Consider the following 19,901-nt stretch of genomic DNA (forward strand, 5'->3'; position numbering starts at 1 on the left):
AGCAGGTGTTACTCATGTAAGCCATGAGAGAAAGTTTAGCAATTTCAAACCACAAGACAGGTGTGACAACCACACAACTTTCAATACCATAATATTTTCTATCATTTTTGAAACTGCAGTTCCGAGTGAGGGAATTACACCTGGAAATCCCAGAATAACTGAAGAACTCAAGTCCTTCAGATAACTGCCTTGTATGGCAGAAGAACTCACTAGAAGAGTCACCTTAAAAGAAAGCCACTAAACAACAGCTACAATATTCAGAGAGTGGTAACAAATTTGGATCAGCAGGTTAGCACAGCTTGATGTCTTTCATATCTCCAGACTAAGCATGAACTCACAAGCAGGAATATTTTCCTGACAGATGACATAATCTGAGCTCCACCCAAACCTGGGTACTGGATTCACCACTGGAGTGAATCTTTTTAAAGCATCTTCACCTCAAAGACCTTCCTGGCACAAGAAAGACAAAGTTTTAATGCACAGGATTTTAAGTATGTTATAAACAGTTTACTTTTTAACAAATGTTGTGAAAACATTGCTGAAGAGCTTGTTTGCAATAAACAATATAAGCTGGTTCTATTATATTAATTATCAAAGCCAAGTGCAGGCTGCAGACATGAGTATATCACCAGATCTTCTTTCTGCAATGAAGTAAGAACCACCAGGCACACTGTGAACTATGAAATGTCTTCTGCAGCAGCAGTTCAATAACAAAACTGGGGAAAATGTACCATTTGCAAAGCCGAAGGAAATTATGACAATGCAACTAGAGAAACACACTGAGAGACACAATATTTGTTCTTGTCCTATGCGGGTAAAGGCAGTGTAAGAGAATTCTTACCTCTCAAATTCTAATCTGAAAGACAAAGGAAATATCATAAACCTTACATGACTACAAGCTCCTCATTCAGATCAGATCCTTAAAAAGCATATCAGACACATTCCTGCAATTACTGCTGAGTTACAAGGCCTTTAATTTCTTGAAGAGTGTACTCCAAGCCTGCCTTTCCAACCAGCTTAAACCAACACAGTGCAGACACAAATCTTTTTTCCATACAGCTGAATAAATTAGCACCTCAAAACCCTGAATTTCAGCCTATCACTGTGGACTACTCCCACCTGCCACCAAGTGTTACTCTCTGAATGCCCTGTCTCCCACTGCAGTACAAACAAAGCCACTTTAGTTTCAGTTTAGCAGTAGAACACGAACACAAACCGGGCAGGCATTCGGGAAAAGCTTTATACACCATATTTTATGATCAGTCTTCAAACAAAAGTAGATTTTAATGCCAGAGACAAATTAGAGTACCAAAAATCATGAACGAGTCATTTTTTCAAATTAAACAACTTCAACTCTGATGTGAACTTTACTCAATTGTATAACTGTGAGTCTCGTGAAGACTACTGAGATTCACACCACCTTAAGTAGTAAGCTACTTAAAGAGAAACATTTTCTATATTTTCATTATAAAGCCACATGATCTAACACTGCAGTAAACGCTTCTGAGGAAAAACAGTAAAAAGAACAAAAATTTTTCTGAAATAATCACGCATTAAGGTTATTTGAGGAAGGGGGAGAGAAGAACATCTGAAGGGGGTTTCTTATTCATTAGAAACAAGAAGAGACACACACACACATATTCTGGACTTTCCAGTCACCTCCAGTCATTGGATGGTTTCTGTCATTCCCCTTTTGTCATTTGCTTTAGTCCTGTTGGATGACTTACTCCTTTTTTACTCATTCCTGAGTTATGTACTTCAACTCCCCTTTTCCTACAAATGTTAAGAACTAACAACAGTGTCAACTATTACACACGTACAAAATCTAAGAACAGACTCCTACTACTAAACTCAAACATGTCTCATCTTTTTAATCATCCTTTCTGATGAAAACCTTAAAGCTAAGAACTTAAGAAATTATTTCCAATGGCATCAATCAGAACGCACAGACAGTTGTACAATCAGGTCAGGCTTATTCCCTGAAGGCAGCAGTAGCCCATCCTGGTGCTGAAGGCTGGCTCAGAATCCTGAAGAAAGGGGTTTAGCCTTTGTTTTACCAGTTTAAAGTTTCTGGGAGGGCAGCAACCAGCAGAGAGGGGCTGAGTCAGGGACAGGAAAGGCAGCAGTGCACGTCAGCTACCTCAGCCCCAAGCCCAGTGCCACAGTTTAAGCTGTTAGTGCAGTTTAGTTCCAAATGAAAAATACAGCCTCTGTTCTGCCAGCACTGCTCAGGCTGAAACCTCAGAGCAGATGGTACCTTCCCAAACCACCAGAGCCAGGAGTCAGACCTGCTTCTCCAGCAACGCCTTCAGAAAGACGACAACAAATTGTGCTGTGAAAGTTCTCTCCATAGTGAGAGACACTGGGAAGGAGGTGCTACTACTGCAAGAAATAATTGCTACAAAAGAAGGACCTTGAACAGTCCTGCTACTTCCTAGAGAGAAGAGAACATTCCTCCATACTTTGGTGAACAACATCATAGAAAAAAAATAAATCAGAAACCCAGCACTAAATACACAGGAGAAAACTCTTCTAAACTCAGTCAAGTAAACCCTATGATAAAAAGATAACAATTTTTAAAAGTAACAGTTTCAGAAAAGGTTTTCTGACAGAAGGGTTTTTGAGATACAAAGAAACTAATCAGACACAGTTTTAAAAGGGGGGGGGGGGGTGTGAACCTTGCTCCAAAAAAAATATCTTAAGCTGTAGGGATAATACAGTGACTGAAAAAAGCAGGTACTTTTCTAGTGAGCTTTATTATGTAGTTTTGGTCAAGTCAGTCTGTCTGATGTACATCAGTTCCAAGTGTTTTGCTTATACAAAGTCCTGAATAAAAGCCATACTACTTGGAACACTTGGAATATAGGTGTTTTGGGACCAGTGACCAGAACTTGCTACAGCCATGTACGGTACTAAGCTTTAAAAGGCTCAAATCCAGCAGCTTCCTCCCTTCATTCCAGAAGGGCATCCCAGGTTCACTGCAGCTCCCTTTACAGCGTAGCCTAAGCGGTTGAAGAGCAGGGGGAGGTGAAGAACAATGATCCTGAAGATCCAGGTGGATTCAGCACTGCATCAGAGTAAGTGACGAGACAGAAATGCTCCTGATTCCTTCCCTCCATAACCCTTCCATGTATTTCACATTGAATCCAGACTGGCAAAAACACATCCCGTAGAGAATACAAGTAGGTAGGGATGGATGCCCAAGGCACTGCTGGCAACACATGCCCAGGAAAATGAATCAAAGGTCGAGCCACTGGCTTTCCAAAAGGAAAACGCTTTTCACACCTGCTCAGATTCAAAAACTCTCTCATCAAACTGGTCGCCAAAAGTAAATATCAATTCTTAGATGAATCAGTCTTCTGAAGCAGCTAACAGACACTTTTGTGTTTACTCCAAGTTTATATTCAATAAATATTCCAAAGTTACTGTTCAGGTTTACTGTTGGTTTGGGGTGGGAAGATATCGATTTTGTTTCAGCATTATAACCACCCAAAAAAAATATAAACTGTAGAGCTATGAAAAGACAACAAACAAGGAAGATAAATGTTTATCTATTTTCAGTAAGCAACAAGAAACATGTTTGGAAAAGAAGCTTCTTGCCTGCTTGAAAGAAGGCAGTCAAGAACAGGCTAATTCATACTTTCTTTTATCAAACAAAATCAGGTCCTGTATTACACAGGCTTTCAAAGTCATGCAGTTTGACTGCTAATATCAAACCACAGAAAAAACACTGGGAAATAAGTTCTACCTATTTTCAGAACTCAGGTTCCTCAAGAGAATCTCTGGGACCTTCCTGAGGAGGAAGGTCCAACAGTTATGCAGAAATTCATCTTCTGATACGAGAAGTCTGAAGGAGAAATACACGCCAAAGAACACAGTTTATTCCCATTTTTGAGCTCCAGGACCCAGGGCATGACAGCAAAATGAGCACTGAACTAACAGATGCTGCAGTCCCAGACACCCAGTGACTCAGAGCTGGAGATCACTGCAGGGATGTGGTGACAACAGGACCTCAGGGCACAGAAAGCCGGACAGACACCGACAGCTCCACACATGCCAACTCCCAGAACTGAGGGCTCAGCCACAGCATCCTCCTTCAACTGTGTCAAACCTGGGCATTCCGCTGGCCCCACCCCAGCAGCTCGTATCTTTAACGAGGGACACCATCCCCGCACGGCCAGGCGTGCTGCAAACACACACGGCTTTGCCTTTGCCGGGCTTCTTCACGGACAGACTGAACACCCTCAGCAAATTCCATATTACACTGGATGTTGAGGCCCCAAAACCTTCTTCTCTAGTGGACACATACACACAAGAAAACCCTGGGTGTCATCAAATCAGTTTGTTTAAATCCCCCTGACAACAACAGCAATTTTATCTCTAATCTCAACTTCTCTTTGTGTAATCTTTATATAACCAACTGTCTCTATGCTCATGCTAACTAGTTTTATGACCCATAAGTTGTTTCCCCCAGTGTCTTAACTCTGGCAGTGCCAGACTACGTAAAGGAAAAAAACAAACAACACTTTATTTGGCTTACCGATACTATTTCCCAGGATTAAAATCAACTTAATACCGAGCCATATCACTATATTTTAAAATACATACACATATATGCATATAAAAATCCTTATTTCCAGGAAAGCATTGTTAAGAACAAAAGTCTTTCTGAAATTAAAAAAAAAAAAACCATAACCACACACAAAAAAACCCAACACACAAAAATAAAGCAAAAAAACAACTCGAAACTAATCATTAACTTATTTTGGCAACCCTGTCTCCTCTGAGAAAGCAAACCCCCACTATGTGGAGCAAATAATTAGTTCTCTCATGAATGGTAAACTGTTTGGAATTGTTGTACTGGGTGCCTGGATACAGAGGTTTTTCCAGACTCTTTTTACAGGTCAATCTCATAGCCAAGGAATAACAATATAAGGAAAACAGAACCAAAAGAGAACTACATAAACAAGAAAATGTCTGTTTCTCCTCCAAAAACATACTGTACCTGCATCTCCTCAAATAAACGATAAGCAGCAGTTGTCAAACACATCTCAGGGTGAATAATGAGACACTTACTGTAAAGGAGAAAATCAGCTTTCCTGACTTGAATCTCTGGGTTACACATAAGCCACTGAAGCACTTAACAATTACACACTCATAGCCTGGAGTTGCTTGAAGGAAAAAATACTGCTTTTATTTATCTTAAACTTAGGATCACCAAGGTGAAGAACCCCTCCAGAGCAATGGTGGGCATGTGCTTGGTACTGAACTGGAGCACACAACTCTACTTATTCCCTTCCAAAGAGTACAACTTAGAAATAACTGTAAATAAGAAGGTTTCTGCTACTCTAGAGATGTTACTTCATGTGTATCCTATTAATAAAAAATTACACTTTAGACATCAAGTTCTAGCAAATAGGTTTACTCATTTAAGCGGTAGGTCATTCTGTCTCAAGGAAAAAGCAAACAATGCAAATAAAGCAACTTTAATACACCTTCACAGTTTCCCTGACATCAACTAAACACCAACATTTCAGCTTGGAATTAGTTTTTGTCTTTGGAAAATATCAAGTAGCAACTAGGAGTACCAATTTTTCATGGCTGGAGTTGGATAAACTTGAGTTGCTTATTTTTCTTCCACTGCTGCATGATGCTTGCAGGCAGCATTCAAACTGAAACCCATCACCAGCCAAGTCACTGAACTGCACAGCCACTCGCTCAAAAACATAATGACCTATTTGCAGAGGAAAAAAGCAGAAGCATAACACAACCCTTGCTTTAAGGAGATTATTTAATGGTTTATTCCCTCACTGTAAAAATAACAGTGTTGGTCTAACGCAGTCAATGCAACAACTTCTCTCCGTTAAATATATTGACTATTTCAAAGAGGTGTTTTCTCCACTAGCTATCATTTCCAGAAATAATTCCATGATGTAAGGCACAGGAGACCATATGGAGCAGCAGTGTGACACAAGGCAGCAGTGATCCTGGGTGCCAGTCCCTGTCCTTGCCACACAAGTGCCTCCCACAGTGTCATTTCCGAGGCCAGCGAAGCGCACCAGAAATCCTGATCCACTGCCCAGCAGTCAGGAAAATCCTTGTTCCTCAAAGCCAGGACTGGAAATTATGACAATTGTTACTTTGAGGTTTGCAGATTTAACTTGAGATCACAATGTTTTGTTCCTAAGCTCAGAAGGTACCTTTGTAGCATCAACCACAGACAGCGTTCCCCAAAAGCTGCTCCCCTGCAGTGACTGTAGGATGCACCAGACAACAGTTCATGCTCCTTTCTCATCTCATTTCCTTTAGATATTTTTCTTAATCTTAAGTCTCTCATTCTAATAGTTGTCAAAGGCAATCATGAGTTGTAAATGAGTAACAACACCAGACTCTGTTTTTTCACAATTCAGTCAGATTTTCCAAAATTGCAAGGACTGTGAGTTTTGATTTGACAGCCATCTAGACTTCTACTGCTGTTTTATCAAAACTGTCATTTCAACAGTGTCCCCAACACTTTGTAAGAAAGAAAAATATTTCTTTTTTAATATGAAACAAAGTCGAGCTTCTTGGTAAAAAGAAAACACTCCCGCATATGTTAAAAACAAATACTTCCACATACATTTAAAATGAATACTTTCACATACATTTAAAACCCTAAGATTTTATACTGTCACTTGAACTTAAATATTTAGATATAATAAGAAAAGCTGGAGTGAGTAATCACAGTTGAAGACCAAACAAGGTTCTGCCTGAACATTCAGGTCCCCATTAAAAGGCTTCCAAATCCTCTAGAAACTGGTATGAGCTGTGCCTGTGAAAGCTTCTGGAAAACACACATCAAGGAATAAGGTTTTTAAGGATCCTTAAAATCTCTTTTCCTTAAAAGAGATTTATTATTTTTAAAAGACAGTGTGTTGAGATGATTTCTCTGTGTGATCAACTTCACTAATCAAATTATTCCAAATTCATTCTGTAATTCAAGGAAGAACTACGGCTTGGAGAGGTGGTATGAAAGAAATCAACTGACCCCTACAGAAAAACTTGCTCATTCAATTAATAAACAATTAAGAATATTTTATAATTCTAACCTAAAAAAAATATTTGACCTAAAGGAAGTATCCCTCAAAGCTGCATGAGCAAGTGTCTGAAAAAGTTACACAAAGAAAGATGTTTGCATTGCATTACCTGCAGTTACCATCCAATTCACACCCAAGGATGCGTATAATCTCACACTCGATTTTTTAGGAAATGCTATGCATGGTGTTACCTTCCAAAAATATTTCACATCAGACCCTGAAAAGCTCAAATACCTCTTAAGCTCAGTATTTCCTCCCCAGACTGCCTGAGAAGGTGAACAGGAAAGAGAACGCACGAGCCCTTTTTCCAAGACACAATTTCTTTTCCTTTCACCCCAGACATCCAAAATGATCAGAATTTATTTCTTCTCCTAAAGGATTAAAGAAAAAACTGGCTTTAAAAAAAACAACAAACACATGTAATCAAAAGACGGGTCTGATCTTTTGATCACTCTGTTTTACATCCTTGTTTTAAAAACTCCTTGAAGCTGCTACAAGCACATTTTAAGGTATTACAGAAAAGATCCGTAAAAAGCCACTTTCAATTAATGATTACAAGATAGGGTTACAAAAAATAAATTAATCTGGGGCTGCCAAAAAACGGGGTTTTTTGTTTGTTTTTGCAGTTTTTCTCTAGTAATCAAATTTGGTACATAGAATTGTTTTAAAGGACAAACTCTATGCTAAAAGCATCTCAACATAAAAATTTTTTAGATCCTTCTTAGGATGAAACTATCCCTGGGCTCAAAGAAAAAGCAGCTCAATTTTTTAATATTTTTTTAATAAATAAACTTAGCCTCTGGGCCAGATTACCATTATGTAGATCTTATGTACCTCATTTATTAAATTGAGTGAGTCTCGTGGATTATTTTTGGTGTAAGCCTCAGGTTAATCTAGAGCAGCCTATAAAAAAATCACAGAATAAGCTCTTGCTGCAGAAATACATCTCACATAATACAACATGGTTGTTTATATAATAACTGCAGAAATCTTGCAAAAAATACAGCAGAACTCCAATTCATTTCCTTGATGCAATTTTCTTGTCTCAGATTAGCCAGGAATCATGAACAAGCATCTGTCTGCTGAGACAGACTATCTAGAGCAGCTTGAATTTTAAGTGTTATTTCTAGTTTGATAAATTCACCTGATTGCATAAAACAAGAAAACCTGAGAAGCCCAAAATATGTGATTGCTATACCTTTTTTCTTTTTTTTTATTAATCACAGTCTCTCAAAGTGTCAGAGAGCTTCCCAAATACAGCCACACTGTACTATCAGTTTCAACTAAACGATGTGTGGTTTTCATTAAATGCAGATGTGAAAACTTACTGTCAATGTTTACATTCTGAATACTTCCCCAAAACATTTTTACTTCTGGAAACAAAGAGAGGAAGTTACAGGCAGCTAATCTAAAACAAAAAATTCACAGAAATGCAAAGCAGTAGGAAAGGTCATGCTCTAAGAAGTGGTTATATAAGCCTTTCCTCACCACAGCCGTGGTTAAGTCATGAAGTCCTTAAACACAGCACAAGCTACCAAAAATGTCAAATACAGCTGAGAGATTGCAACTCCCAAAGGCAGAATGTCCTCATCAGCCTCAGGGCCAAAGTGGGCAATGCTGTCCCCCCAGGAACAAACCCATGGAATAAGCAAAGCCTTTTCAATACAGGAATCCAAACCCAGCAGCAGCATCCCACCTCTCATCCAGGGGAGAGCCTGTGCAAAATCACCAGGAGGCTGTTCAGAAGCCCCAGGCAAACCCAGGATAGGAACTGCACATCTGGAATGGGATCATGGCACCTCACAGGGATTTTCTGGGAACCGCACAGAACAACACAAGCACTTCTTCCACACTCCCCAGTGAGACCCCAGGAGTTCACTTACTGCCAGAAAGAACAAAAAGCAGGATCACAGAGGCCAGGGAGAGAAACCGGGAGGGAGGGCTGGAACAAGGATCACTTGATTTCTGTGGCTACTGTCAAAAGCTCAATACTAAACCACACTCCAGTCTGACTTTCTGATGTTTCAATATGATGAAAGAAAAGGAGAATCAGAAAGGGGAAGCTAGAAAGGGTCAAAGGAAATTAACACAACGATTATGGAGAACGTCCAAGTTCACGTTACTGTTTTGGAACTTGCCAAAGTATTTTCTTGGACATCTGGATCAACTCTTTCCACGCTTCCCTCACAGTTTTTATACATCCCTACAGCAATAAATAGTAATAATTAACATTCAAAACAACGTAAAAATCAGTCACTGACTTTCATTCCTTACTCCTGTTTCCCAAAATCACTTAACTGTTATCTCCAAGAAGAATTGTAGCTAGTAGCTCTTTATTTCTTATAAATTTATAGCGCCAATACTAATTCTTAATAATTAGGATCAAGTATAACTGGGTTAAAAATACCTTTTTATGATACAAGGGTGAGCAAACACAAACTCTGCCTCCACGAACAGAAGGGATCAGCATCTCCAAGGCCCAGTCTTCACTACATTCAACAACTGGGGGCACACACAAACCGTCTCTTTCAACTCCACTGCTGTTTTGCAAACAAACAGTTCAATTGAAGAGAAAATGTTGGTACTTACAAGCCACAGTAATATCTGGAAGACGCAGGAGGTGAAGAAGTCCCTAAAAAAAGCTGCAACTCTTCCCACCTTTCTCTGCACAACACTGAACCAAACCCAGCACTGGGCACAGCTGCTTCTGCAGCGCTGCCACCACCAGTTACTTGAGACTTCTCTTCAAAATAACAGGAAATAATGAAAGTATACTCCAGTGGAACGAAATTAAACAAAGGGTTCACAGAATGGGATAAAAAAAAAATCCATTTTCTGCCACATGCATTTCAGATGGCTCAGTCTAAATCATATAGTCTTGGCTTTTCAGTAACATCTAATTTAAAAAAAACAAGTTCCTATGGAAAAAATATCAGCTTGCAGCATACAAACTCTTGATAAAGGAAAACACATCAATATCTTATTTAAATACAAAGGAAAACCCTCCAGTTTTAGCCAGCCATTGAATTTGTCCACCTACGTCTAAATTAAAATTCTGTACCTTGTATTTTGTATCTAAACACACACACAGACAATGCATTAGATTAAGAATATTTGCATTTTATTTTCACACTGAGTTGACTGTAAAGGCCTAAAAAGGCAGAGCACAGCCTTCATCATAAGTAAAAATTCGGGGGGAAGAATAAAGAGCTAGAAAAAAGAGAGAAAAATAACACATTTTTTTATTGTAACATATTTGTTAAAATACAAATATGTATACACAATACACAAATATGTGTATTGGAACAGATCTGTGGATCTCAGCAAAATCATTTTGTCTAATTTCAGAAAAAAACCCACAACAATATTTTGCATACACAGTAGAAGCATGCATTAAAACCATCTTAATTATTATGCTGAAACAGCAGATAACAAGACTCTAGATCTCTGCAAAGTGCAGTAATCAAGTCAAAATATCTAAACTGAACTACTTTGAACTGTTTTCCACTGGAGGAACTTCAGAAAGTGCAGATGGCTACAGAATTTATAACCAAAACATCCAAAACCACCTGAAGATAGGACACTCTTACCCCACTGTGAGGTCCTAACACCACGGGTGTCAATGCACTGAACCCAAAACCAGGGTGTTCAATGTAACTACTTTTAAAATAAACCCTGTGGGGAGCAGGGAAGGGGATGCATTTCTGGTTGAGACAGAAACCAATTTACAAGGAAAGGATCCATTTCCCTAAAGAGTGGTAAAGATTATCAAAATTAACTAAACAATTAGTTCACGCTGACAGTCAATCCTTCAGATGAGATTCTCGGACAGAGAATCTCTCACTCTTTTTCCTTTCAAAAGGAAAGATAAAGTCATATTCATGGACAGCTGCAACACAACAGCATCTGCAGTTTGCTTTCTACCAAAAAAAAATCTGGTTGTGTGACTTAAGGTACAGACAACAGATATGACCTAATGAGAAAGGTCAGCTATACCGGAACTGAAAGCACAGCTGCTTAACTGAGCTCAGCATCTTGAAAGCCCAGAGGTTTAAGAACCACTTATAACTGACAAGAAGTGTCAAGAGTATTCCCTAACTACTAAGGAATTGCCCTCTGGAAACTTATACCAGCGCACCTTGTAATACGAAACTTGCCATATAGAGGTTTTGATGATGAAAGAACAAATAACTAACTAACTAAATAAACAAATAAATATACACACACACACAATGTAAGAGATATACCAAGAACTGTATTTATTTGCCTGCAAGAGAAGACCAGGGATTGATCATGAATGGTTACCCAAAACTGCTTCCTTTCATTAAAGGAATTACTACTCCACAAGTTTGACAGCAAGTGCTGAGAAAGGACTTTGTTGTCAGTCACATTCACGCTGGTTCCACTCCTCACCTGTGTCACTGATCTGTACGATGCAAACTATTTCACTTCTAAGCCCAAGAGTAACCACACTCAGCCATTTAGCAAACGGCCTTCAAGATCCACTCTTAAATTCAGTCACTCACTGAAATCCTGTTCTGACAATTTACTGCTTCTTAAAAACACCTTTCAGTTTTTTCTGCCCTTTGACCTTTTCTTTCCTAGCTAGAAATCATCCGGGAGATACTATGAATTTCAGCAATTAAGCCAGGAAGTTGTCCCCCATCGTTAGCAATGAGGTTCACTGTTTAAGAGTCTGCCAGCAGCCCCATGTAAAATGAAAGTTCATATCTGAAAGGCAAATGTGCAGACTGATTTTACCATTAATTACTGTAGTTATGGAGCACTGTTTTGCATAAAAATGTAACTCCACTTGAATATCTTTCTGCTATATTAGAAACCAACTCAGAACTCCCAGTCATGCTAAAAAGTTTATATTTAGTCCAAACAGATAGCAAAGCCCTGTTTGGAAAGGACAGCCACACCAGTGACTGTAATCAAAGGTTTACCTTGGTACCACTGTCACCAGAACACCACAAATCCCAATACAAACACTAGTTAGGGAACTGCAGGCAGCATCAAGCACATGCTGACGGTTTATACCAACCAAGAACTTTGTTCCAGATTCTTTACACAGATTGTAACTCAAGAACTCATTCCCTTATTTTTCTTCAATAAAAAAATGCTTCAATTTCCAAAATTTTGGTTTATTCCAATGATTTCTAAATTGGATTTATGCAACAACCAAAAAAATTACATTAATCCCAACTGAAAGCACTTAGATACAGACTGCATTAAGTATTTATCCACCCATCTTGCTGCTAAATATCAACACCTCCTTTTCAACTACAATGCACAAAAAGGGAAGGGCACACACTGAAGCTCCAAATTTCTACTTGGAGTTAATTATTTTAGTGATGAAAAAAAGGAAAAGAAAAGACGTGTGGTTTGTTTTTCTCATTGTTTGTCTCCTTGGCACCGAAGTACAACTTGCACTCGACATCTCAGGCAGGACTCACCCCTTATCACAAGAGCCTGATAATGCTTGCTCTTGCTAGGGGGAAGTGACATCTTTGATTTCCTGCTGAGTTAGAATCACTTATTAACCACAACTTCAACCAATTTTGAAGTTTTACACATTTACAGATACGAAACTTTTGGTCTCTGCTTCAGAGGCACCCAGGAGGCAGGTGCAGGAGAGGCTGCCCAAGAGGAACCCAGAGGCACAGGCTGTGTGTGCAAGGATGGCATTAGGAAAAATCAACATCCATCTGGAGCTAAAACTGACACAACACTGCAGTGGCAGCAGAAAGCCTAAGGAAGAACCTCTCTCTGTTCAGTGGGACAGGGGACTTGGTGACAAAGCACATGGAAAAGGTTGACATACTCAGACCTTTTTTACCCCAGTTTTCATTGTAAGGTCCACTCACAAGCCCCCCAGGCCCCTGAGCCCAGCAGCAGATTTTGCTGGAGTAAAGAATTACCTCCAAGGGAGGAAGATGAAGCTTGGAAGCACGTCAGGAAATTCTACAGAAGCAGATGGGATGTACCTAAGAATCCTGAGGGAGCTGGCCAACGTCACTGAGATACCACACTACCACTTTTTTAAAGGCCTTGATACTGGTAGAGGTTTCTTTTGACTGGAAAAAAGGCAAACATCACACCCAACTTCAAGAAGAGCAAAGAGGAGGATCCAGGCAACTACACATCAGCCAGCCTAACCTAAGTCCATGAGAGGATTATGGAGCAAATTCTTCTGGAAGCTATCCCTACCCAAGAAGGTGATGGGGAACAGCTGGCATGGATTTGCCAAGGGCAAACGATGCCTGATGGACACAAGAGCTTACTGCAAGGAGACAACTGGCTTAGCAGATGATGGAAGAGCACTGGATACAGGAGGCCACTAACAAGAGTATCCCACAGTATCCCGACAGCCAAACTGGTGAGACAGGCACTGGGTAAGTGAGCAATAAGGTGTTCGGGAATTTGACTGGACTGCCGGGCTGAAGGAACAGGCATCAGCAGTGCCAGGTCCAGTACAAGCAGTTACAGTCACATCCCCTGAGCATCACCACTGAAACCACCAGGACCATCCCAGGTCTCCATTAATCACCTGGATGATGGGACAGGGTGCATCCTCAGCAAGTTTCCAGTGACACCAAACCAGGGGAGTGGTCAGGGCTCCTATTCAGGGGGACTGGGACAGGCTGGAGAAAGGCACTGGCAAGACCTCGTGAAGTTCAACAAAGGCAAGTGCCTGGTCAGCAACAGAACAACCCCCTGTGACAAGATGGGCTGGACACGACCCAGATAAAACATGACTTCTGCAGAAAAGAACCTGGAGATCCCAGCAGGCAAAACTGAAAACAAGTCAGCAGCAAAGGCAGGTGAGCACAGCCTGCGCAGTTTGCAGGAGTGCAGGCGAGGCTCAGCCTGTGAGGCTGTGTTTGCAGTGCTGTGCCCACTCTGGGCTCCCTGGTACAGCACTGACACGGACACTCTGCAGCACGTCCAGCTGGCCGAGCTGGGCAGGTGGCAGGAGCACATGGTGTACAGGGAGGGGTTGTGGGGCTGAGTTTGTTCAGTCTGGGCAAGAAAAGAGCTCTGAAGAATCCTTTTTGCTATCAGCTCTCTCACGGAAGGGCACAGAAGAGAGACCTGGACTCTTGGGATGGTGCACCATGACATGACAAGAGACAACAGACACAAGCCAGAAAATAAATTCCAACTAGTTTAAAGGAGGGAGGAAAAATCACTGTAACTGCTGTCAAATGTAAACACAGATTGCCTAGAAAGGTGTTAAAGGCTGGACCAACCTTATCTACATTACTCTTGCTTTAGTAGGTATCTGGATAAGATGACTTCCAGAAGCCCCTTTCAACAGAAATTATTCTATTTCAAGAATTTATTATTTCATCTGCCTGTGATTCTATTTCACAAACTTTCCTTCAGCATTTTTGCATCAGGTTTATTACTTTTATTCACATATTTTAAAACTTCAGTTCTCCTGGACATACAGTAAGCCTACATCCAAGTTTGGTACACAGAAATGTAAATACCTCTTATCTACTTGCCCTCAGAACTTTTTCCCTCTGTACTGCTGTGCTTCCCCAACAACCAGGGAACATGTTTTCAGCATCAGGACAATTCTGCACTTCTAAGTTTACTTGATCTAAAAAACTCACATCTTTTTCAATATCCTGACTCAGGATACTGGGGTGTTTAGAGCAGGAAATCAGAGGGCTGTGCCCCATCTCACTTTGTGGCAAAAACTATGTTTTCCTCTGTCCAAAGACTTTTGTCCCTGCTACTATTTCCAAAGAGTAAGAAAAATTCCACCAAGCACACAATATAATAGAGGTTTTCCACGAGGGCCTCACTCATCTTTCAGAGTGATCTATTTAACTAAGTAGGTTTTGGAACCCAACTGATGTATTTATCTCCTGCTTACAAACAGTCACACCTAACAAACTACTTTTTCAGCTTCACAAAGTCCCCTCTGGGAACACTTCTGATATCAAAATTAAATATACACCTTAAAAGCCACAGAGGTGTTTTTTAATAATCTATGCATTGGTTTTGTTTCTTTTTAAAGTTAGGAATACAAGAACAAGGTGAAATAAGTAGTTTTCAAGCTCTTTGCAATAACGGCTCCTTTAACAGTTGTACCAGAATAAAAGGGTAAGACTGAGGCTGGAGCAAACTGCCGAAGGTATGAATCTCAAAAAACACATCTTATCAAAATATGCTTGAAAATAACTTAACCTCCACTAAAAGGACACCTTCAGAGCTTCAGGAAGCTCTATGTTAGTACTCGAAAGGTGTATTTTAATTGTCACTTAATAGATCAAGATTAAAATTCATGGGAAGAGGCTGAGAGCTATTACAGGAACGATTAGTGAAGCTGGTGGTCCAAAGAGAAAACAATCCTGCAGTGGTGCATTTCCACACATTTTTGCATCCTACTGGTTAAAAGCGTTGCCTTTTTTTTCTTTTAATAATACCAAGATCAAAAGTGTCAATAAAATATATCAGTCCACAGGGGGCAAAAAATGGGTATAATCCAATGACAAATTCATCTAGACTGGAAATCAGAATGTGTGTAATTACTAAGGTCAGTCATGTCTGAAATAGCCTTCCAATTATAGCAGAGGTAATAGCAATATACAACTCATTACTTTTAAATTAGAGCTCAATAAATTTACAAAAACCCCTCAAAATGCCCAGATCACTCCTTGAAATTAATGACTCACAAAAAAGTTTAGAGACAAGAAAGGATAGGCAAAGGAGAGCAAAGAAAACCACAGCAACTTCTGTGGACTCTTGGAAGAAAAACAGAGATACAGTGGTGGCTCTTCAGTCCATTTAATTTTGATGAGAGTAAGTAAAAAATGACACTAAGGCTTCATAATCAAAGTCAGTACTGGCAGAAAAAAAAAGAGTTCCTACCACCCTTATTATCATTGCTACCTTCACCACAAGCAGCTTAAGTCAATCAAAAACACAAGGTGGCTTATTTTAGCAGTAGTGTCTTCTGCTGTTAACTTACTGACCATAAAATGAGGACCCAGCTGGGGCAGGAAGTTGTTCTAACCAAAGAATACCTCAGAGAGGAAAAGAAAAAAAGAAAAAAAAGTACTACTTTTTGACCCGATTAGTTCTCTTAACTCACCTCCTGGAAGTCCCTTTGATGACAGAAGAGAATGGGCAGCCACAACTCAGACTGTCTTCAAATGTTAGGGAGTACACCAGGAACACAGAAAGCCACGTACTAACATTAAATCTTAATAAGTGAATCACTTTTTAAAGGACCGAAAGCTGTTTTTAACCAAACAATACATTTCACTGTAACCATCTTAAGGCAAACACTGCAGAGCACCCCCAAATAACTCTCGAATTTAGCTTCAATTCTTAGAACACTGAGTCAATTTGTGCTTGCTGTAACTGTATTTACAGTCTTTTCAAGTTTAAACTGCAAACTAACCTCTTAATCATATCACATCATCTAACCCACAAACACAGTTGGCTACAACCCTACTTAAAACCTAGGCACAGCCATGACTTGCAGAACTAACCTTAAACCCCTAGTAAACCGTCATAAGATGAGCTGAGTCAGTCCCAGGACACTTAGGATTTTGGTCCATATCAGAGAGATTTAGTTAAACAAAGCCAACAGTACCTTTCCTGAAATTAAAGGGATGAGCAAATGTTGCCTGTAACATCACAAAGGTCTCTCTCTGGAAATGGAAAGCACAGCTGGCCTCCCCAAAGTTCTAGAAGAAAACCAACATGATTGTGAGACTAGAGCTTGATAGTGACAGAAAAAAGCAACGCTTACCTAAGCAAACTATTTCTTACTTGTTGCTGGATTTTTCTCAGCCTTGAAGAGCTGACACTTTAAATCTTTTTTTTTTCCCCCACTCCTAAGCAAAAGGATGGATGCACACATGCAGGCAGCTGTGAAATGTGGCAGGCTATGACTTATTTACAACACTATCAAAACCAGGCAGCTTCAACAGCACAGCTCTGGAAGCTACAGCAGAAATAAAGTACATAGGAACTCACACACCAGGAAATTCTCCGAAATTCACCATTCACGTGCTTTCAGCAGGTTTTCAATTATTTTTATCTCAAGACAAGGACTTTTGTACCGGTTCACGGTTAGGGAGAGCCGAACTGTGGAAGGGGGCTGGAAAAAAAAATACAGATAGAAAAAAACCCAAAATAAAAAAAAAAAAAAAAAAAAAAAAAAAAAAAGACGTGGCAGACGGCACAGATTTAGGACAGCAGTTTGCTAGTTTGGGCTCTTGGGAAGTGACTTCACTTTTCCCGAGGAGGAGGAGGTAGGCAGATGAGCATTTTCACGGCGCTCTCCCTTCCCTCACCACGAAAACAACTTTATTTTTCGAACCCCGCACTCCGCTCCGGCTCCGCTGCTCCCGGAGCGGCGCCGCTCCAGGGCACTCCCCACACACACATCCAAAACACACAAACAGGGCACACCGCGAGGCAGCGGTACCATCGCCCGCGCCCCCGCCTCCCTCCGCCGTCCTGAGGGCCCGGAACCACCGCAGGTCAGCGGCCGCTGTCACCCGTCACACGGGGCGGGCCGGAGGATCCCTCTTCCCCCGCGCCGGGGCTCCTGAGGGAGAGGCGACCTCCCCGCCTCGGCCCCTCACGTACCACCCCCCGCCCCGTTCCCCTCGCCCCGGCGGGGCAGGCCTGAGGCGGCGTTCCCGTGTCTCACCGGAGCAACCGAGCCGCGCTCCCCGCGCCACCGCCGCCTCCAGCCCGGCGGGGCCGCGCAGCCGCCTCAGGGCCGGGACAGCGCCGGCCACACTCCGGCGGCGGGCAGGGGCGGGCGGGTGCGCGCGCACGGCCAGGGGCGGGAGCTGGGGAGGGGCGGCCCCGCCCTCAGCCGGGGGTGCCGCGGAGTGGGGGCAGCGCCTGCCGGCCCCGAGGGGGTGTTGGGGCACTGTGCGTCCCCCGGGAGTGCCCCGTCTGGAACACGGAACCGTGGAATCACGGGATGGTTTGGGTTGGAAGGGACCTTGAAGACCACCTCGTTTCACCTCCTGCCAACGTTCCACTAGCCCAGGTTGCTCCAAGCCCCGTCCAACCTGGCCTTGAACACTTCCAGGGATCCAGGGGCAGCCACAGCTTCTCTGGGCAACCTTTGCCAGGGCCTCCCCACCCTCACAGGGAAGAGTTTCTTCCTAATATCCTACTCTGCCCTCTGTCAGTGTGAAGCCATTCCCCCTTCTCCCATCACTTCAGGCCCTTGCAAACAGTCTCTCTCCATCTTCCTGTAAATTCTCTTTAGGCACTGCAAGGCCACAATTCAATCACCCCAAAGCTTCTCTCTTCCAGGCTGAACAATCCCAGTTCTCTCAGCCTTTCCTCCCAGCAGAGCTGCTCCATCCCTCTGCTCATCTTGGTGCCTCCCCTGGACTCTCTCCAGCAGCTCCATGTCCTTGCTGTGCTGTTCCCCAGGGCTGGAGCAGCTCTGCAGGGGGGTCTCACCTGAGAGGGGCACAATCCCCCCTCCCCTGCTGTCCACACTGCTTTTGACAACGCCTCTCTCCCACCCCTCTGAAAGCATCCAGTGAGAACCCAAACGTGTCAAAATCCTCGCCCACAAGTGAAGGACAATGGAAGCAACCCATAAATCACGGTGCACTTCAGAAAAAAATTACTTTCTTATGTTTGCCTTCGGATTTTGTACCCCAGTCTCACCAGGTGGTAGATTGTGTTTGCTTATCAACGTTGGTTTGGTATGGTTAAACAAATGATTAAATAGTGAATATATGTCTATGTTTAATTAAGTATCATCATTGCTTATGTTTAAATAAATATGTTTATATAATGAAAGCTTGTCTTGTTGGGGGTTTTCCCCCCTCTCTTTTTTTTTTATCTTGTGTGTGAAACAAATTACATTTAAATTAACCACAACATTCACACAGCTTGTCTGAGTTCTCCCCATTTCACGTGTGGATCAGCAAAACCTTAAGGAATGTCAGCCCACAGCCTTCAATAAAGGTTTATTTGTTATGTGGTCTTTTTTGCCCTGTGCTGCTATAACAAACCTGTCTCAAAGCTAGCAAGGCACGCAGACAAACGAGAAAAAAATCAGGCCTGTTTGACCAGTCTGCCACTTTGTTATTGTTACCATTTGTCTGCAGCTGCTGTAAATTAAATTATCTTCAGATTATTCTTATCACACCACAGGGTTTAGATGAACCACGAAAGCATGGGGAAAGAAGAAGAATTGGGGGGGGAAGAGGAAAATGATTTTATTGAATATTAAAATCGAGGAATAATAAAAAAAAAGTCTCCCTAGCACTGTGCTCAGGTGCTGCACGCTGGTGTATAATGTGGGTAAAAAACAGGAGAAAACGAAAGTCATTATATTCACAACCAGAATTATGAATAAATTATCATCACCGGTTATTGTTATCGAAATGGAGAGTTTGTTCAGGAAGCCTAGGTAGGAAAAAAGGAATGTCAGGTACAGAGTGAGTGACAATATTTTAATAATGGTAAAAAGGAAAAGAACAGTGTCACAGCAAAGATCCATTAGCAACACACAAATGAAAAACATGAAGTGCATGGTGCTTTCATTTGACTAAAATCATCCAAAGTGTAGGAATTTGAAATAGCATGGCACCTGCTCTGAAAGGAATTTGGGAGGCTGCAGAGGTGTCAATGGTCATTAAGTTAATGGTTCTTCAAAAGGGATTAGTCAAACTAATGAACTTGAATAAAATAAGTTCCAGTAAAGTTTGAATGGCAAACCCCGCTGTAGAAAATTAAGGAAAAGCACTCTCTGGACAGTTTTCCATTTCCCAAAGAATCAACACTGTGAGAAATATCTCTAATTAAAAT

General features: G+C 41.4%; 1 protein-coding gene across 7 annotated transcripts in view; it reads right to left on the reverse strand.

Annotated features, from left to right (window-relative positions):
* Positions 1-17,808, reverse strand: part of RABGAP1L (RAB GTPase activating protein 1 like) — a 225,616-nt gene extending 207,808 nt beyond the window's left edge. For 2 of the 7 annotated variants that reach the window (XM_027665273.1, XM_027665271.1), the window contains exons 1-2: positions 17,764-17,808; positions 17,082-17,205 (exon numbers count right to left, since the gene is read on the reverse strand). The gene's annotated coding sequence lies outside the window, so the exon portion shown is untranslated. Of the gene's footprint in view, positions 1-16,188; positions 16,206-16,854; positions 17,045-17,081; positions 17,206-17,763 lie in introns of those variants that run through there. The other 5 variants (XM_027665272.1, XM_027665275.1, XM_027665270.1 and 2 more) reach the window with 5 other exon arrangements.
* Positions 17,809-19,901: the final 2,093 nt, after the last annotated feature.

This window comes from Corapipo altera, unplaced genomic scaffold (assembly GCF_003945725.1).
Source record: "Corapipo altera isolate COAL_440 unplaced genomic scaffold, ASM394572v1 316, whole genome shotgun sequence".
Lineage (NCBI taxonomy): Eukaryota > Metazoa > Chordata > Aves > Passeriformes > Pipridae > Corapipo > Corapipo altera.